We start from the raw sequence: 20524 nt of genomic DNA on the forward strand, positions 1-20524 counted from the left end.
ATGTTGCCTGGTATGGAGGGAAGGTCTGGCAAGGAAAGGCTGAGTGAGTTGAGGCTGTTTTCGTTGGAGAGAGGAAGGTTGAGAGGTGACTTAATAGAGACGTATAAGATAATCAGAGGGTTAGATAGGGTGGACAGGGAGAGCCTTTTTCCAAGTATGGTGACAGTGAGCATGAGGGGGCATAGCTTTAAATTGAGGGGTGATAGATATAGGACAGATGTCAGAGGTAGTTTCTTTACTCAGAGTAGGAAGGGTATGGAATGCTTTGCCTGCAACGGTAATAGATTCACCAACTTTAAGTACATTTAAGTCATCATTGGACAAGCATATGGACATATATGGAATAGTGTAGGTTAGATGGGCTTCAGATTGGTATGACAGGTCAGCGCAACACTGAGAGCCGAAAGACCTGTACTGCGCTGTAATGTTCTATGGTTAAGTGACTTTGAATTAAAGCAAATTATCACCTATTTACTGAAGAGATTCAATAAATCACTGATCATTTTAAGACTTTCCTTATTTATAAATGTGTTATTATTGCCTCTTGACAAATTAATTTCCAAACAGACACTTTTTTAGGTGCTGAAGAGCTTATGCTCGAAAGGTTGACTCTTTTGCTCCTCGGCTGCTGCCTGGTCGGCTGTGCTTTTCCAGCACCACACTTTTCAACTCTGATTTCACATCTGCAATCCTCACTTTCTCCAACTTTTTATGTGAGACCTTGAGATCAATCTGTAAATATAAAAAAAAGCTTTCCTTTGAAGCCATTTTGTTACTCAGTCACCAATTATCAACTTTACAGATTGGTTTGTTATTGTTTATTCATGGAGCCTTATTTCCCACAGGTTAAGCAAAATTTAATGTTTCTTTTAGATCAGTGTGTACTAGTTTTCAAAAGTAATACAACAATGAGAGAATATAAGTGTAACAATGAAGTGTCTTTTTTTTCAATGATGTATCATAATTTTTTTTTCTTTTTATCATGACTCTTATGTCAGGGTCAAAAGTTTGCTTTACTTGCTATGGACCCATAATTGATTTTGAAACCAATTTTAATAAGGTCACAAATACAAATTGAGCAGCAAGGGGTTCTTGTAGTGCAGTGATAGTTTCCCTATCTCTGATTAGGATAGCCAATAATTGACCTTTTTAAGGGGCTGAATTGATGGCAATTTGAGAGGTTCTTAACCAGAGTTTAATTACTGAGGTGGCAAGAGGAGGAAGACCTCACAAGGACCAACAAGTCCTATTATGTCCTCACTACCTCCAGGAAAAGGAATTTTACACCCCTGTCAGGTTGAGTTCATCTTTCAGTATCATGGAGCAGATTCAGTAGTTATTTTCTACATTTTGTGCAATAATGGTTAAACTCATAACTGTTATAAATATAGAGTATGTTGTGGTTTCTGTTTGTTTATCCAGTTAATATTTAATAAACCTATTTGGTAGGTTATAACTTAAAGCACAGCCTTAGGTGAAGTCTTTATTTTAACCTCTTTCTGTAGTCAAGGAAAATGACTTAAGGCATGTTAATAAGCTTACTGAGTCCCTCAGCAAGTGTAAAGTGATCCAGATGCTGAGCGGACTTTAAAAAAAAATACACTCCAGAAGAGTTGGTAGACATCTAATGGATGTACCTTCCAAAGAAAAAACTCCAAAATACATCAGTAACCTTCATCCATGTCACTAAAGACCTTCCTGAATGTGTCGCTGTTTTTTTTTCTCCTTTCCTTTAATTTATGAACTTGGAGCATTTCACTCAAATGTCCTTATGCTCCAAGTGTATTACACTACAAACCACTGGCAGCATAGCTTTTTTCGAGTGTTCAGTCTATTCCAACAGTTTTCAAATAGTGAGTTTTGAGAAGATTTGTAGCTCGGATTGTGGTTCTACACGTAAGTTTGCTCGCTGAGCTGAAAGTTCATTTTCAGATGTTACGTCACCATACTGGGTAACATCATCAGTGAGCCTCTGGTGAAGTACTTGTGTTAGTGACCACTTTCTATTTGTGTTTAGGTTTCCTTGGTTTGGTGATGTCACTTTCTGGTCTTAGGAACTGACATCACCACCCCAAGGAAATGTAAATATGCAAATAGAAAGCAGGTCCCTAACACCAGTGCTTCACCGGAGGCTCATTGATGTTACCTCGTATGGTGATGAAACATCTGAAAATGAACTTTCCAGCTCAGTGAGCAAACATACTTATAGTTTTCAAATACTAATTGGTTTTCAATTGGGTTTAATTTTCTCCCTTTCCCTTGCTAAATGTTTAGGATTTCAACCTTATTAACATTCTGAATAACCAGGTTTCAGTAGCTAACTGCACATGATTCCTAATACTTCAAAACTGTCTTGTTTCCATTATTTTACTTGCAGTACCATAGGTTTCATTCATTTCCTAACACACAAAATTAAAATATGAAAATTAATTAATAAAAACTGGGCAATTTTTAATACGGAGAGCTTATCTTAATGTCCACATTGCAATGATCTCCAGGTTCAGATCACAAGTTCAAAAGATCAGTGACAAATGTTTTCATTGCCCCATTTGTTGGCAATCAATAGAGTAGCAATGAGTGATATTGGTGATGTCTTGAATTTGATTTGGGTTTGTATTATCAGCTACTAAAACTATTTCACTTGTTTGTTGATTGGTTACCGTCATCTAGGTTTTCTTTTTCTGTGAAAGACCTTGCAGAGTGATTGCACTTTCGGCAGTTAGCATTTACATTTTCATATTGAGTAATTTTGCAGCTATATCACCACAACACAAAGATGGGAAAAAGGAAGCTACGGTGTCAGTGCCATATTAATCACACTGAATAAGCACAGTATCTGAAGAGAATATAGATACATGGAAGCTGAAATTTCAGGTTCACACTATTCTTAGTTCTAGATGTATCCCCTACTGAAACAAGAGCAAATAGAGCAACAATAAATTGCTTTCATTTCTGATATCATTCAGGATTTGTTATTACCAGTTAATAAGCAGGGGGAAAAACATCCTAGCGTAATAAATAAAACCTTAAGAAATAGAACAGGAGTAGGCTCAAATCTGCTCTGCCATTCAATTAGTCATAAAGATGTGCAGCATGGAAACAGACCCTTCGGTCCAACCCATCCATGCTGACCAGATATCCCAACCCAATCTAGTCCCACGTGCCAGCACCCGGCCCATATCCTTCCAAACCCTTCCTATTCATATACCCATCCAAATACCTTTTAAATGTTGCAATTGTACCAGCCTCCACCACTTCCTCTGGCAACTCATTCCATGCACATACCACCCTCTGCATGAAAAAGTTGCCCTTTAGGTCTCTTGTATATCTTTCCCCTCTCACCCTAAGCCTATGCCCTCTAGTTCTGGACTCTTCCACCCCAGGAAAAAGACTTTGTCTATTTATCCTGTCCATGCCCCTCATAATCTTGTAAACCTCTATAAGGTCACCCCTCAGCCTCCGACACTCCAGGGAAAACAGCCCCAGACTGTTCAGGCTTTCCCTTTCATTCAAATCCTCCAACCCTGGCAACATCCTCTTCAATTTTTTTCAAATTGTGAAATTCCATTTATTTTTCTTTTAATTGATATGGGATTAGAAAGCATTGCGGTTCAGTAAGGTAGTGGCCATATATGAAGATGAAGATTTTGGCCTCCTTTGTACAGCTGCATTCAAATACAGACCATCTTTTCAGATGAGTATGGTTCCGACATCTCATTGGAATCCCAGTGAATTTATTTTTCTAATTAAGAGCACCATAGGAACTATTGCTTGTACTCAATAGATGAAGATTTATATCTGGTATCTTTTCAACCTCGTTATTCAGATTAAGTAACCTTAAACCAAAAGAAGCACCAATAAATTCTTGTTGTTTATAGAGGACTGGATGTTATGGTGAGGGATGAGTTTTATGCACCCTGCACAAATTTTGGGGCCAGCCTTTCCTTGTCTTTGCTTAGCTGAACTATCCCGACTTACATTTGAGTGATGACCCTTTAATGAGGATGAAGCAGGTCCTCCATCCATCTTCAAGGTGGTGTCCCACATAAGCCGAGATGATGCCCCTCTGGCTACCTGTAAAATTATGAAAGGGATTAGAATAGATGAAATGGCCATGGGTGGAAGCAGCTGATGGCACAGTGCCCATCTGATTCATCCATCTAATTGATTTTTGCCTGTGCCTGGCACATAAAATTCAATCCATTTGATTTGTTTTAAAGGATGATCGCATTTGCACTTCATATTCATATTCATTCCTAATTAAATAAATGAAACCTTGTATGATTTGCTACTTGCTTTCAAATACTAAAGTCTCCATTAATAAGAACTATGGGCATCGCGATTTAGCACACTGTCCTATTTACTTAGAAACCTGATGCAAAGTCTGTTCAGAGAAATGAATTGGAAGTGTTACTATTCCTAGCCCTTGAAGACCTTGTGTGAAACTAGTTTAAAGATTCTTAATGATACTTGCATTGGGTATTTGTTCCCAGCTGTTCAAAATTCCACATCAATTGGCATGTGAATTGGCAATCTCACTCAGTGCAAGTGAAAAGAAAGAAACTTGTATTTAATTAACAACTCTCATATCCTCAGGCCTTGCCAAAGGCTTTGTAAACACTGCAGTACTATTTGAATATTGGGACATCCATTAGCTGATTTGTGCAAAATGAGATCTCGCAAACAGTAATGGGACAGCTGACTTGATGATGCTAGTTGAAGGATGCATATCAAGCAACACAATTTAAATTGAACGGAGTGTGTTCCCAACACAGGAAACAGGATGCTACCTTTAAAGATGGCTACATATGCACCTGACTGTGCATATACAGCTACACATACAATGCAGTTTCAACAGCAAGTAACAGGAAGCCAATTTTGTTATTCATTAGTATACCTCAAAAAAGCTGCAAAGCACAAGTGCATCAAGTAACAGATGTTAAACAAAAGTTGATGGACTATAAAATATAATCATACTGATTTCCACCAAAATTAAAAATATGACAAGGATACCTTCTAAATGCAAATCTGAGTTGGTAAAATATAGCAAAGTGTATTGTGTCTGTTAAAATACAGCGAACATGTACTGTACAGTTTTCCAAACCCCAATTCTAGAAACTGGGTTTTCAGTAGCGCAGGCAAGTGGCCTCTTTTTATGCTGTAAACTTTGTAAAAAAAAACTTCTGCATTAAATTGAAGCATCTCTGAGTTTAACAAAAATTGTATTTCTTTGACATCATGGAAGGTGAAGTATATTCATATTTCTGATGGCCTGGTTTTGTATCAGGAGTGCGATGTGAGATCGGCAGACTGAGCATTAGTTTCCCTATAAGTTAATCAATTTTGCCTGGGACTTGATTTTAGTGCTGACACCCTTGATTTATTCTTTCCACTTGATGCTGCAGCAGTCAATGTTGAGCCATGACATCAACTGGACTCACCTGAGGGTACTTGGATCTTAACAAGATGCTGTTTAAGTACTAATTGAGTAAGTTTGTTATTGCAGCTAGTACGGAATGGTGCAAACTGTAACCCAACCCCAGTTGATTAGGTAGCCAAGAAAATTCCACCTTGATGAAGTGTAAGCTACTGAGTGAACACCTGTTTCTGTTTCAAATGCAATGCATTTAATATACCAAATGGCAATTGTGCAATTGGCTATAATAGAAAAGGTAATGCTTAATGCTTTGTGTTTTTTTTACTTAGTGCTTTGTCACCAATTTAAACAATCGTTCAATTTAAAGTTTAAGTGGTGGAGGCTGTGTTGTGGTGAGCAGGTTTGACAGATTAGATTTAGCATTAGCTAGGTAGCTAGTCATGTCATGAATCAGCTGGTACACTTTTCATTACTTAAACTGCATTTGTGGCTGCTACCACTGTGCATGCATGCCATAAAATTGTAATCTTACTCTTAATTGGCATCTTGCAGTAAAATACTGCATAAGTTATTGTAAATCACATCTCCAGGGCTAATGAGACACAAGTTCAGCGTGGGTTTTCTCCGGGTGCTCCGGTTTCCTCCCACAGTCCAAAGATGTGCGGGTCAGGTGAATTGGCCATGCTAAATTGCCCATAGTGTTAGGTAAGGGGTAAATGTAGGGGTACGGGTGGGTTTCGCTTCGGCGGGTCGGTGTGGACTTGTTGGGCCGAAGGGCCTGTTTCCACACTGTAAATCTAATCTAAATCAAAGTGCATTTGGGAGGGGATCTTGGCAGTAGTCTTCAAAGTATTGGTGCCAAAGTAGTACAGTTTCTACTTGACTTCTAGAGGTTCATTGGCAGGGGTATTTCTACTCAATTTTATCAATTTAATGTAGAAGTCTTAGAATGCATACTTTGCAGTATTAAAAGAGGTCACTTGCCCATTATGCCTGTTCCAGCCCAAAAGAAAGCCACCCAGTTTGAGACCCAGTTTCTAGAATTCCAGCCATAGACTTTCAGGTTAAAGCACTTGAGATGTAAAGGCAGAAACTTCTTAAGTGAGTCAAGGGTTTACGCCTCTACCACATTTTTCAGGCAGAGTATTCTAGAGCCCGCGAGTTGAAATTATTCCCCCTTTTATTTTTGCTGACAGTCACCTTAAATCTACTCTTTAATCAATATGAAGATAAAGGGTCTCTTTCATTCCATTTTGTCTGAGCCCCTCATGGTTTTGTATATCCTCAATCAAATCATTCATTAGCCTCTTCTGCTCCAAGGAGAGTGGCCACAGCCTGACCAGACTTTCCTCTCATTGCATTCTTCCAGTCTTGGTTACATCCTTGTAAGCTTTCTATGTTGTGCACTTTCCATTATAATTACATCCTTTCTGCTGAGGTGACCAGAACTACACACAGCTGAAGCTTGATGTGCTAATTTAACTTTTGGCATTAATTTATTTTTTTAATGAAATATGGTTTAAATTAAATTAATTGCATTGGATATAGTCTTGTTTCATTTCTGAATAGTGATCTGTTGCAGTCTTGTTCAATGATAAAGGTCACACTCTTTTAAATAGTCCAGTGCTTCTCATGATCAAATGGCATGGATGCACCGAGTTATGCTGGATCAGTTGTCCTGAACTTAACAGATTCTGAAGATCAGTTCAATTGACCTAGTCTAGACCATAAATGCTGCTGTTTTGTTTTTTTTTAAAGTCAACTGTTCACAAATTATCTCACCTGGTATGCATGTGGTGCTTGTTCTATTCCATAGGGCAACAAGGAATGGGCAGTAAATTCAATATTGCTGATGTTACAAGAGCAAATTGTTTTTTTTTAAAACAAGGGTGCCAGAAGTACAAACCTTCAGCACTCTTCACATTTAATGTTTAATTTTCAACAGCATGAATAACAAACAAATAATAAATATTTTTCAGACAAGCTACAGGAAATATTTTGGATGAGAAAAAGTTTTCTTTTTAATTGCACCATTGTGCAAAAGCATTTTGTGAGTGGTGGTGAATCAGCTGTCTTTTTTGCACTCTGCATTTCTTTCCATTGAGATCGGTTCATTTAAAACGCTCTCAAAAGGTCAGTCTTATATTCCATTTTGTAATGTCTTGAGTTACTTTTATGTGAACTGAATAAAAATTAATTATGCAACATTTCGAAGTAAACTTAAGTATTGAATGTTTCTTGCAACCGAGAATGGAGAAAAAAAAATGTTGTACTGATATTTCTGTTTAGTATTCAAGGTCAGCTTCAATTTCCAATGGGTTTCATTAAAACATTAATTGCAGAATGTCATATTTTCATCATGTGGATACAATTATGGTGCTAGTATTAGCCTGTAGCAGATTGTCATCAGTGTTGGAACAATGCATTTTATTCCCCTGAGTAAGAAACATTTTGCCATGATTAGCAATGTAAAGTAGTATTTCTTTTCGCACACTAACTGAAGGCACAGGCTCTTTAATGGTCATCATTGTCACTTGCTGTACATACCTTATTCACCTAACTATTCTATTTCTCTGAATCTTCTCTGTGAGGCCTGGAATTTCTTTCAATTACCATTGCGTAAGCCTTGCTGCTTTTCTTTCCAAGGAAATTAATGCCTAATTTTAAAATAATAATTGAAAAGGACAAAAATTTTTTTAAGGTTCCTTAACTGGACCAGGACTAATTTTACTGAGTTGTAAAGGGTTGGATCGGAATAAAAGTAGGTAACCAGAACAATGATTACATAATGGGCAGCATTCAAAAAAGGAGATTCGGAATAGGTAGACTCATTCCTTTTATGGCGGGCAGGGAGGACACCCAAAGCTAGATTTTGCTGGATAACATAAGATGTAACAAACTAAAGTGAAGTAGAAACATGAAACTTATGACAAATGTATTTGATCACTATAGCATTGAAATCCAGGCTGAATGCTGAAAATTGAAGGTAGATTATGAAAGTAGATCAGTGGTTAACATAAAAGAGAATGCAAAACTATTTTATACAGATGAATTGTAAAAGGGTGCTCAAAGTAAGACTGATAACAGACCAAATAGGAAACCTGGTTCTGGAGGCAGATGATATAACTGGGGTATTAAATGAGTATGTTATTTTGATACATATTAATGAGCTGGACCTGAGGTTATAGGACATTATTTCAAAGTTTGCAGATGCCATGATATTCAGAATTTACGAAGCAAGAGAGTTGACTTTTCGGGCATAATCCTTCATCAGGACTCGAGACTCTCCAGCATCTTCAGTCCTCACTATCTCCTATTCAGAATTAATATTAAACAAATGTGGAGGGTGGTAATAGACAACTGAAAGACATAAACAGGTGGGTAAAATAGGACATCAAATGACAGATTTAAGTTTAATGCTGAGAAACATGAAGCAATCCATTTTGGTAAAAAGAATGAAGAGAAATAACAAAGTGAATGGTGCAAGTTTCATAAAGGATGCTTGAATATAGAAACAAGAGTGTGGGTAAATACTTGAATCTTTAAATGTAGTGGGACAAGATAAGACATTTTTAAAGGTGTATGTTGTAATTTGCAAATGAGTTACTCCAAATCTTTAAAGAACCGTTTATAAAACATCTGGAGTATTGGATTTGGGCCCCACACTAAAGTAAATGTGTGGAATCCTTGGAGGGGAGATAATGGAGGTTTATTAAAATGGTACTAAGGTTAATCAACTTACAAGAAGATAAAGATGATATTTGATATAGGTGTTTCAAATCCTTAAGGGTTTTGACAAAATAAGTAGAAGGATTTGTTTTCAGTGACAGAAGGTAACCAAAGAATGGGTCTTGGGTGTTTATCAAAACAATTAGAGGTGACACAAAATAAACATTTTTATGCATCAGCATTTGTGCCACACAAGTGACTGCCAATAACATCTCCATCAAAAAGGAACCTAATTGTTTCAATGAAATTTCAATAGCTGTATCCCCACTATTAACATCCAATGGTTGCCATTGACTAGAAACTGAACTGGCCCATTATCTTCATACTGTGGCTACAGGTGCAAAGTCTATAGTGAGTTACACATCCCCTGAATCCTCAAAAGCCTGTTCACCATTTACAAGACACAAGACAGAAGTATGATGGAAACACTCTCCATTTTCCTGGATGGGTGCATCTCCAACAACACCCAAAAAGTTTGACATTATCCAAGAAAACCTGATTGGCACCACATTGACCACCTGGCGCATTCAGTTTCTTGACCATCAAATGATAGTAACAGTAGTATGTACCATTGACAAGATGCACTGCACTAACTCAACAAGACTCTTTCAACTGTACCTTCTCAGACCTCTATCATGAGAAGAACAAGATCAGCAGATGTCAGAAGTACACAAGATTGCGAGTTCCCCTTCCTGTTGTATATCTTCCTGTCTTGGAAATAAATGGTAGTTCTTTCGCTGTCACTGGGTCAAAATCCTGTAACACTCATCCAACGGAACTTTGAATGTTTCTATACTAAAGAAGTAGCTCACACCATCTTCTCCGGAGCAATTACAGATGGTCAATAAATTTTGGCCTAGCCAGTCAAATGTGTCTCTGCTGAATGAACAAAACAAAATACAGTAAGTTTTCATTTCGATTGTACTCCCTGGAAGAATGATGGAAGCTGATTCAACAATTAGTCATTGAGGAAATTCCTGATGTCCAAATGTTTAGTTATTACCTATGAAAATGAGAATATGTTGAACCCATCTAATTAGTGCCACCTCCCTGCTCTCTCTTCATATCTTTTCTATTATTATACAAAACAAAGCTATAACAAAGACAAGTGATTCTGATGGTGAGGCACCAGTGGCACAGGGTGCAAACAGAATGAATCCACCAACACAGTTTGGAAGTGACAGGAAAAACTCCTAGAATTTTTCCCAGTCCCTGGTATTAATTTGTTGGTAATATCATAAGAGTCCTTTTGACATATTGTTAGAGTGCCAGGTATTGCCTGCCCAATTTCAGTTCAAGATAACACTTGCTGTGGTAGGAATGTTAGTTTCAGAAAGTAAATTTGTATATTTCTGACTTTAACAATAGCTTTTTGAAAAATGCATAACAAAGGGAAGGTGTACAAACTATGTTTTTGTGACTCTGCATACTGATAGAATTGCTGTTCTGATAGAACTGTTCTGGTGAAAGAAATGAGAGACTGGATCAAGTATAAATTCATCTCCAATGGACCCTGGTGATGAAATGTGGGGGAGCTTGACTAAGTTTGAGCAACTGTTTAACGCTGATTCATATCCTTTCCCATCATTATGCAAATTTTGCACATCCAAGAACATTAGATGATATAACATGTTCTTGAGCAACAAAGTGTTCCATTTTATCCTCCACACATTAAAGTTTCACATTGATACTGAAGCAGGCCACAAAATAGCAGTACAGAGACATTGTTATTTTATGTGGAGAGTACAATGCTTTAAAAATAATATCTATATTTGCAACTAAAAATTCTGTAGGTAAAAATTAGTAACATAAGCATTCAGTATTGAAGCTAAGACTTCACAGAAGACACTCCATCTAGATCAATGAGCTTCTTCAGTAAGTATCTCATACATATACAATATGTCTCAGAAGATAGGAATTTGATTTCTGATCTCTGCTTAGTTAATTGATCTCCATTTAGGGGGGTTAGAACTTCATGCTAACTCCATGTATTGTCTCTAAACTATTGTGAAAGGGAGAAGTATTGGTCTGGCTCTCTGTTCCTGACATTTTCTAAGAGCCTGTATTGGAAGGGTTCTTATGAATATTCTCTCAAGGCTTAAGTGAGGTTTGACTGAAACTCCTCATATGAGAATAACCCTTGGCTAACACTCTGGTCTCAAATTTCTTGGATTGAATTTATATAGAAATTTTGCCCACATTTATGCTGATAACACTGCCTGCCTTGCCAATATGTGTGGTATGCCAAATTTCCTGCGTCGAAACAAAAGGTACAAATTGACACAAGCAGAAATGTAGAACCGTCAATTTGTTGCCCAGAGTGGTGTTATACTCTGCGGTGTTGATAATAATGTGCTTGTGACTTCATTACTCCCTTGTTTATGAATTTTTATTGTAAGTAACCAAAACTAGACGACTTCCACAGCTTTATCAAGTCTAGTCTGAGCACATAACCCAGTTTAAACATCAGATTTTTCAAACTTCTGCGGACAACAATACTTGAAAGTAGTAGATTTTTCAAAACATAATTTCCCCAGTCACAGTAGTAATGTGATTGTTAAAACAAAATACCACCCATAGGCTAGTGAAAAAGGATGCCACCAGTTTGAGTTTAGTTTCAGGCATTCTTTAATAGCAGCAATTTTAAGGAGTTTCTACTCCAATGTTTGTTTTGAACATCTCTAATAACCTTTCACAGAATCCTGAGCGACTGATATAAACTCTTGTGGCATACATCACAGACCTGGAGGCCTGAACTGACCTCCATTTATCATTGAGACATTTCCTGACAGCACAGAACTTAGATAGGCTTCTTCCCTGTGTATTTTTCCATTCTTTTAACAGATGCTTAATAGAGATTGTTTGAAGACTGCAAAGAGGTTTTGAAAGGCAGCCTCTGCTATGAAGGGGCAAGGGCTTAACAAAAGATTCTCATTATTAAACACAGTAAATGAAATGATTGCATTACTAATTTTGAAAACAGCTCTAGCTCCTATATTTGGCATGCAGTGTCAACTAGCATTGAACTTTATTTTATTATTTGTAATTAAGGGTTGGAAGTAGTAAATTTAACAATTATCAGTCAACTTAAGGTTTTTACAGCTGTTGAACTAGAAAGGGAATTCCTCAAAAAATCTGTTTTATTGAAAATATTTTGTAATTCACTAATCATCTTGGAATGTAACTAGGTACATTGTACAGTCACTCTGGGAATATTATACAAGCTGCCATCTTTCCATGATCTGGAGCTGTAGCAGCCGAAATGCCAAACCTTGTTTTCAGTAGTGAATAAGTAATAAGGCTGTCATCTGAATAGATGACCTACATAAAGCACATTAAGAAAGAATATTGCCTCATCACTGAGGCCGTGTTCAGAAAGTCATAAAATCAGCTCAGTTCTGGAATGTGAGTCCTTGCCGCTGATTTGTGCCTTAACGTGATCTATATCAACTTTGACCAATGACCGATAATAGCAGTACAGAACTGAATTTCAGAACAAGTGAAAGCATGCCCACAAATTACCAATGCAGAAACACAATGATATTAAAATTTGGAGAACAAACATTATAAAATTAAATGTTTCATCCAACATTAATTAAAGATCTCAAACATTAATGTGCACCTAATAAAAGACAGAAGGGTACTGGAGTGGATGGTAGGCAATGTGCAGCACATTGAAAGAAGGTACTTGCAATGTAATAGTTGTGAACTTTAGGGGTTTGGAACAGTTGTAAAAGGTGTTGCATTTGGTAACATTCTATGATTTGGCAGTACTGCAGATGACAAACCTTGTAGCTGTTAAATGGATGGGCCACAGTTTCAGGAAGAGGAAATCTCAACATCTTTGAATTAGAGGCAAGCTCCATGATCTGTTATTTGGTGCAGAAGGTCTTGGGGTGTTGTGGCATGTATTGTGGTTTGTTCTGCAAATCCGAAATCAAAAGTTCTGTCTTTGCATTGGTAATATGTGGGCATACTTTCACTTGTTCTGAAATGGCCAGATCTGGTTACATTAAGAGCACACTATGTCACAAAGCTAGTCCCTTTTTTCTAAAAGCTGTTCCTTGGCTCAAGGATACTCTCCTTGATTTTTTTCAGAGGGATAATAAACCACGCCAGGCTCCGATCAGGCAAAGGTAAGAACTGGAGGTCAGAGTCAAAATTAGAGGGGTGCTGGAAAAGCACATCAGGCAGCATCCGAGCAGCAGGAAGATCGACATTTTGGGTAAAGGTCCTTCATCAGGAATGATGAAGGGCTTTTGCCTGAAATGTTGATTTTCCTGCTCCTCAGATGCTGTCTGACCCGCTGTACTTTTCCAGCACCACTCTAATCCAGACTCTGATCAGTCTAGTTTGGTACAGAGATTAAAAGGATTTTGAGGCCCTTTGTTTATATGTAAACAGATGAGACTTCAGGCCAAAGTGGTCATGTTTTAGAAGTGGCCTGTATAAAGAAAGGGGTGTGGTCAGCTGTCTAGCTGAACTGAGCAGTGTTAGTTCAGTCTTGAACTGGTTGTAAGTTCAGCGCCCTCTCTCTCTCTCTCTCCATTCTGGCAGCATTGATTGGAAAAAAAACTGTAGCTGGCCAAACTATGATTATGCCATCTTAAGGACAATTACTAGACTTATTATTCTCTATCCTAGCTGGTCGGCACTGCTACATCATACTTCCATGAATTGCTCACTCCCTCTCTAGCTCTTCCATTGGGACGGGTTGATGCTCTCTCTTGCTATGTTACTCACTCTTTCATCTTTGCTCAACATCACCTTGCCATGCTTTCTGCAATACAAAGTGAGTAGCTATTATTTAAAAGTTTAGTTGATATTGTAGTAAAATTGATCATCTAATTTGTATTCAAGTCACTCCTCTTGACAAGAATGCAATTTGATTTTTCTCAGTGACAACAGCAGTTACCACGTGTTTAATCAGTGCAATTTATCACTTTGATGTTAGTCTGTCTGTTTCTGACGTCTGTCTCAAGCAGGCAGCATCTGTTTTTTTTAAAAAAGATCATTCAATATAAGCTTTATCTGAATCAGGCATTTTACGTTTGTCCTCTAGCATTTTCTCAAATACCTTTGAAAACTAACCAAACTGAAAATGTTTGGGACTACAGGGACGCATTGCATCCCTTTAGCCAACTAAATGTTGCTGATGCATCCAGGGCAACAATGCAAACAGTGTATATTCTAATTGCAGTATGTATCTTTGACTAACAGGGTGATAACTCTGGACAAGAATATTAAGGAGAAAGTGAGCACTGCAGATGCTGGAGATCAGAGGTGAAAATGTGTTGCTGGAAGAGCGCAGCAGGTCAGGCAGCATCCAGGGAACAGGAGAATCGACGTTTCGGGCATGAGCCCTGCGATTCCTGAAGAAGGGCTCATGCCTGAAACGTCGACTCTCCTGCTCCTTGGATGCTGCCTGACCTGCTGCACTTTTCCAGCAACACATTTTCAGACAAGAATATTAAATCCAAACATAGGATTCTGAGAAACACTGAAGCTTTCAAGTAACATAGAATCAATTAAGGACACAACAGATGACTTTATACTTTAAGTCCAGTCAAGTTATTGTAAAACATGTGCTTTCGGTGTCTTTTTTATCTTAAATTCTGAATCTTAAATATTTCAGCTATTAACAAAAGAAATTTTTCCACTTCCTTTATTGATGGATCCTCCTTACTGATAATTAAGGACTTTTTTTTGCGTCCTAAACAGTTTTTCTTATTGACAGTTTTCTAGTTCCTTCTTATATATCTAGTTACTACATGCTTTATCGTTAGTTTGGATTTGTTGATTAAGATGAAAGCTGGATTACTGAGACAATAGTTTTTCCCCAATCTAATGGATAATACATTGCTGCAGGTTAACACTCACTGATGCCTTGGTTGAGTTCAGGGCCTCATTATGTTGGGAAAATATAGCTATGATCTGGCATTCTACTTTTTGCAGCCTTTTTTAACAAATTTATAATTTACAAAATTTCAAATGCAACATGCCATATTATATATTCTATTATAAGATTTTATATATCATGGCAATGTAATACTACATTAAGTTTTATTATATGTAGGCAAATATGAGTATACTTTGATTACATGTGGATGAATGTGCAGTCATAAAGTGAAAATAGCGAGCATATAAAATACTCTACATGCTGAACTGAAATTAAAAAGTTCTGTCACATTGTCAAAATACTTTGATAGAAATTAATCTGAACTGTTTATTTAGGTCCATACTCAACCTTGTATGATCAATGTGGATTTGAAGAGACCCTAATAATCAACAGAAATCGACCTTATTGCCTGCCCACTCACTGATGCCACATGTTTTAAAGGCCATCTCAATCCAGATTAAGCTCTTCTTATATAAGTGGCTTGATCCCTGTTTATAAAGCCACGCAGATTTAGAGTCTGGGTCAATGTCCATGTTTATTAGGGGCAGCACATTCCACTGCTGAAGTAGTATACTTTGTTACTCCCTCGGTTATTTTTATTCTGCTCAGCTAACATTGTGTTCCTATTATGTTTAACTGATATTTTATTCATAATCAATTAGCAGTAAATCATCTTTCAGTAATTCTCAAACTCTATTCATTTCTCCTCCTCTATGTTTGGCACATTAAAGTTATTGACCATATGAAGACTTTTCAGCCCATAACAACCTATGTTCTATACTTCATGCATTCATTCTGCTCCTCATGACAACAATTTTTCACTGAGAGTAGTCAAGATATATCATCAGTATTAAAATGATGGGATTTCCCCACACTAACCTGACCACCCTTCCAATTTTTCTTGTTATTTTACAGGTCACACCAGCACAATTTCTGTCAATGCATAATTATTACTTCTATCATTTCTATAATATGAAATATTGTAGACAAATGCATTTTTTAATCCTTCAAACTCAGTTTAAATTGATTTGTTATAATACCTAGTCGTTGTAGACAAATAATTTGAAGATTAATTCAGTCCCATTGTAATGTCCTGTTATGTGATCAGATTACATTTAACAACTAGACAGCACCATTTTGCAATTATACCTGAGAAAGTTTGACTGTTATTCTAAGCCTATCAACCTCCAACACAAATCAGTAATCAAAATCAATGAACTTTTGTATCATTCATTCTAGCGACTTCCTGGTTGAGTTATTCACAGTGAAACACCATTAATTTACTGTATGTGGTTGAATGATATTGATACATGAAAGTATGAATCATTATTGACAATTTGAACACAGGCAAAGCTCTATTTAACACATACCAATAAACACCTATTTGTACATAAATGTGATGATCTTATGTGGTTTATAAACAAAAAAAAAATACAAGACTAGGCAAGTATTTAATGTATCTTTTTCCATCATGTCCTTAAAATACCAACTGATACTTAAACCTGTAGTTAATATCTGGTCACTGCTTAAAAATGTCATCATTTGCTACATTTTACAGGTTACCTGCAGGCTACTATCTATTCTTTCTGATCCTTAATCAAAGCTCTGTATTCCAACTTCTGTGATTATTATTTTTGTTTCCCTTGTGTCCTAATGCTATCTTGCCAATTTCTGTTCCAACTTCTATCCTTATAATCCGCCCACCATTGCTCAGTTACTTCCAACTATTCTAACCAAAAATCTGGAACGTTTGAGCAACCTCAGTAATTTTACCGCATTACCTGTGGAAATCTTTGCCACCACAGATATGTCAAATCCAATGAAATAATATAAATTTACAGTGAACTGCCTTGGTTTCACTTTATGATGAGTAATTCTACAATCATTTATAGCATGTTATAAAACCTATTTATTGAGCCATAAAAACAGCATTAATATCTGGGGAGACTTTTTCCACGAATCTTATGGACAACGTAGCAATGTTTATGGATTTATGTATAGTTCATTTCTTGCCTTTAAGAGCCAACCTCTCCCTCTGTCAGCACTTTTGCCTCCCTATTTAGTTAGCACTACCATGCCTAACACTCCAGTGAATGTTCTCAGTCCTGCCAGGTTGAGGTTATGCACTTTGGTGAGGCATAGACAACTTTCTAAATGGGGAAAGTTTTGGAAATCTGAAGCACAAACAGATTTGGGATTCCTAGTTCATGATTCTTTTGAGGTTAACATGTAAATTCAGTTGTCCATTAGGAAGGCAAATGCAATGTTAGTATTCATTTTGAGACAGCAAGAATACAAGGGAGCAGAGATTATTGCTAAGGCTGTATAAAACTCTTGTCATTTGGAATATTGTGAGCAGTATTGGGCCCCATATCTCAGGAAAGATATGCTCTGCTTGGAGGGATCAGAGGAGGTTTACAAGAATGATCCTGAGAATGAAGGGATTGTCATATGAGAAGTGGTTGGGACTCTAGGTCTGTACTCAATGGGCTTCATAAGGATGGGGGACAGAGGCGGGAAGGTCTCATTGAAACTTAGCGAATACTGAGAGACCTGGTTAGAGTGGACATGGAGTTTCCACTAAAAGGAGAGAGTAGTACCTGAGAGCACAGCCTCAGAGTGGAGGGACATCCCTTTAAAACTGAGACGAGGAGAACTTTCTTCCATCAGAGGGCGTTTAATCTGAGAAACTCATTTTTGCATAGGGCAGTGAAGGTCAAGTTATTGAGTGTATTCAAGAACCTATCTATCTCTGTCTTAATTAGAAAGGGGATCAAATGGAGATGGCAGGAGAATGGGGTTGAGAAACATTATCAACCATGATTGAATGATGGAGTAGATTTACCTAATGGCCTAATTCTGCTCCTTTCTCTTATAATATAATATTATATAATTTTATAATCTCTGAATGTAATCCCCGAATGTGCTAGATTAGATGCATTTCTTCCTTCTGATTGAACTTTATACCCCTTTATGTTAAAATTAATAATCATCATTGATTCATTAACTTATTCTCTTGCAGGACTTTGAAATCTAGAATGGCATAGATTCAATTATCTTCCAGCAATCCTCAGGATTTTTAAAAATGAGGTTTTTTTTTGTCGCAGAATCATTGCTTCTTGATTTATCTTATTTTGACCAATGATGGTGTACTGTTCTGTAGACTTTGGTTTTATTAATTTCTTAATAAAAAGATGATTAAGTTTTCAGTGCAGCAGGATAACATCATTATAGGATTATGTTTGTGTCATACAATACCACTAATCTGTTAACCTAGCGTTCTTATTCCATTAAATAGACTGAAAATAAAGTAAAATCTAACTAGAACTAAATGCATAACTGAAATCAAATGAAAATATCTTTTTTTTAATATTCTTGGTTAATCATTACAATATCCCCTCCTCTTCCATAGAAATGTTAATGCTTTTTGTTTTTATGTCACCAGTTATATGAAAATAACATGATATAAGAAATTTAATTTTTTTTATATTTATTGCCCACACAGCCCACAATATCTGCAATAATGACTCTATAAATTAATCGTTTACGGTGTTTTATGATACTCCTTCCTAACTATCTTTTTGGCTGTCCTTGATTCCTTGATCCTTGTTTCTGACATGGCATATCTTGGACACATTGCTTTTATACAACTGTTGCTGACATTGACCTATATACAGATGGCTTCACAACTACTCTTTCCTCTGACCTTTTCCTTGACTACAAAGTGCAGTACAAAAAACAGCTAATATAGGAGAAATGAATAAGGCCCCCCCAAATGATCTTTCTCACTTTCTGATCTGAGTGGGTACAACTGCCTTTTTTTTTCTCAGTTTGCAAGATGCCATTATTTCACATTCACAGCAGCTAAAGCAGGAATTACCAGATCTAGGAATAAATCATGCACTTTATCTTTTCAATTGGGAAATAAAGGGAAGAATAAACGGTAGTTTGGAATATCCAACTAAATAAGCACCACAGTTCTTGTAATTGCTAACCAATGGATAATGATGGATCTAACATGATTTAATGCATGCTTGATAGATAATCATTGTACCATATTTTAGGTGGGCATTGATTTTCTTCTTGCACTAAGACGATCTCCTAAGTTGTAGACTGTTGTTTGCTGTATTTGTTCTATGCAGCCTGGACTTTGTAATGCCTGACTCCAATTGCATTTTTTTTCTGTCTTAAAGTATTAATATATTGGAATTCCTCAGGTCAAAATGTATCTCATATGTTATTCAGTAAAGGAGTCATTCAAAAAACAAAGAAAATATGAATATTTTTGACCTTCATTTTCAAACGGTTTAAACAAAGTCTGTTACTGATCCTTTAAAAGAAAGGTCTAAGGACAAGCAATGAGTTTCAGCAGAGTATTGAACTATGGGGCCAAATGCAGTTGATGCCATCCAAGCCTGCTGCCTTTGTTTGGCTTACATTTCAATTTGGATACAAAGACTTGTAAATTTATTGTGACTCTTAAGCCTGATTTTGACCTGGCAGCACGGGCATTGTAGAATACAAATATATTTAGCTAATCCAGTTTGCAGATGACCCCAAAATTGGAGTTGTAGTAGACATTGAAAAAGGAATGGAATCTTGATCAGATGGACGAATGGGCTGAGAAGTGGCAGATGGAGTTTAATTTTAGATAAGTGTGAGGCGCTGCATTTTGCAAAGGCAAATCAGGACAGGACGTATAGGCTTAATGATAAGGTTCTGGAGAGTGTTGCTGAGAAACCTTGGAGTGCAGGTTCATAGTTCCTTGAAAGTGGAGTCATAGGATAGTGAAGAAGGTGTTCCGTATGCTCCCTTTTATTGGTCAAAGCATTGAGTATAGGAGTTGGTAGGTCATATTGTGGCTGTCCAGGACTTTGGTTGGGCCACTTTTGGAATATTGTGTGCAATTAGATTAGACTTACAGTGTGGAAACAGGCCCTTCGGCCCAACAAGTCCACACCGACAAACCCACGCAGACACGGGGAGAACGTGCAAACTCCACACAGTCAGTCGCCTGAGTCGGGAATTGAACCCGGGTCTCAGGCGCTGTGAGGCAGCAGTGCTAACCACTGTGCCACCGTGCCGCCCACTAGGTCTATGTGCTATAGAAAGGATGTTGTGAAACTTGAAAGGATTCAAAAAAGATTTACAAGGATATTCCAGTGCTGGAGGGTTTGAGGTATAAGGAGAGATTGAATAGGTTGGGGCTGTTTACCCTGGGGCATTAGAGGCGGAGTGGTAACCTCCATAGAGGTTTATGAAATCATGAGGGAGATGGATAGGGTTAATAGACAAGGTATTTTCCCTTGGGTGGGAGGGCATAGGTTTAAGGTGAGAGGGAAGGATTTAAAAGAGACTGATAGGAGAAAGTGAGGACTGCAGATGCTGGAGATCAGAGCTGAAAATGTGTTGCTGGAAAAGTGCACCAGGTCAGGCAGCATCCAAGGAGCAGGAGAGTCGACATTTTGGGCATGAGCCTTCTTCAGCCCTTGGATGCTGCCTGACCTGGTGCGCTTTTC

The 20524-nt window shown here is 37.3% G+C and overlaps 1 protein-coding gene across 6 annotated transcripts in view; it reads left to right on the forward strand.

Moving 5' to 3' along the window:
- The window catches only part of nckap5l (NCK-associated protein 5-like), an 807388-nt gene that overhangs the window by 784642 nt on the left and 2222 nt on the right, over positions 1-20524 (forward strand). The window lies entirely within an intron of this gene.

Source organism: Hemiscyllium ocellatum, chromosome 7, assembly GCF_020745735.1.
Source record: "Hemiscyllium ocellatum isolate sHemOce1 chromosome 7, sHemOce1.pat.X.cur, whole genome shotgun sequence".
In the NCBI taxonomy this organism is placed as follows: domain Eukaryota; kingdom Metazoa; phylum Chordata; class Chondrichthyes; order Orectolobiformes; family Hemiscylliidae; genus Hemiscyllium; species Hemiscyllium ocellatum.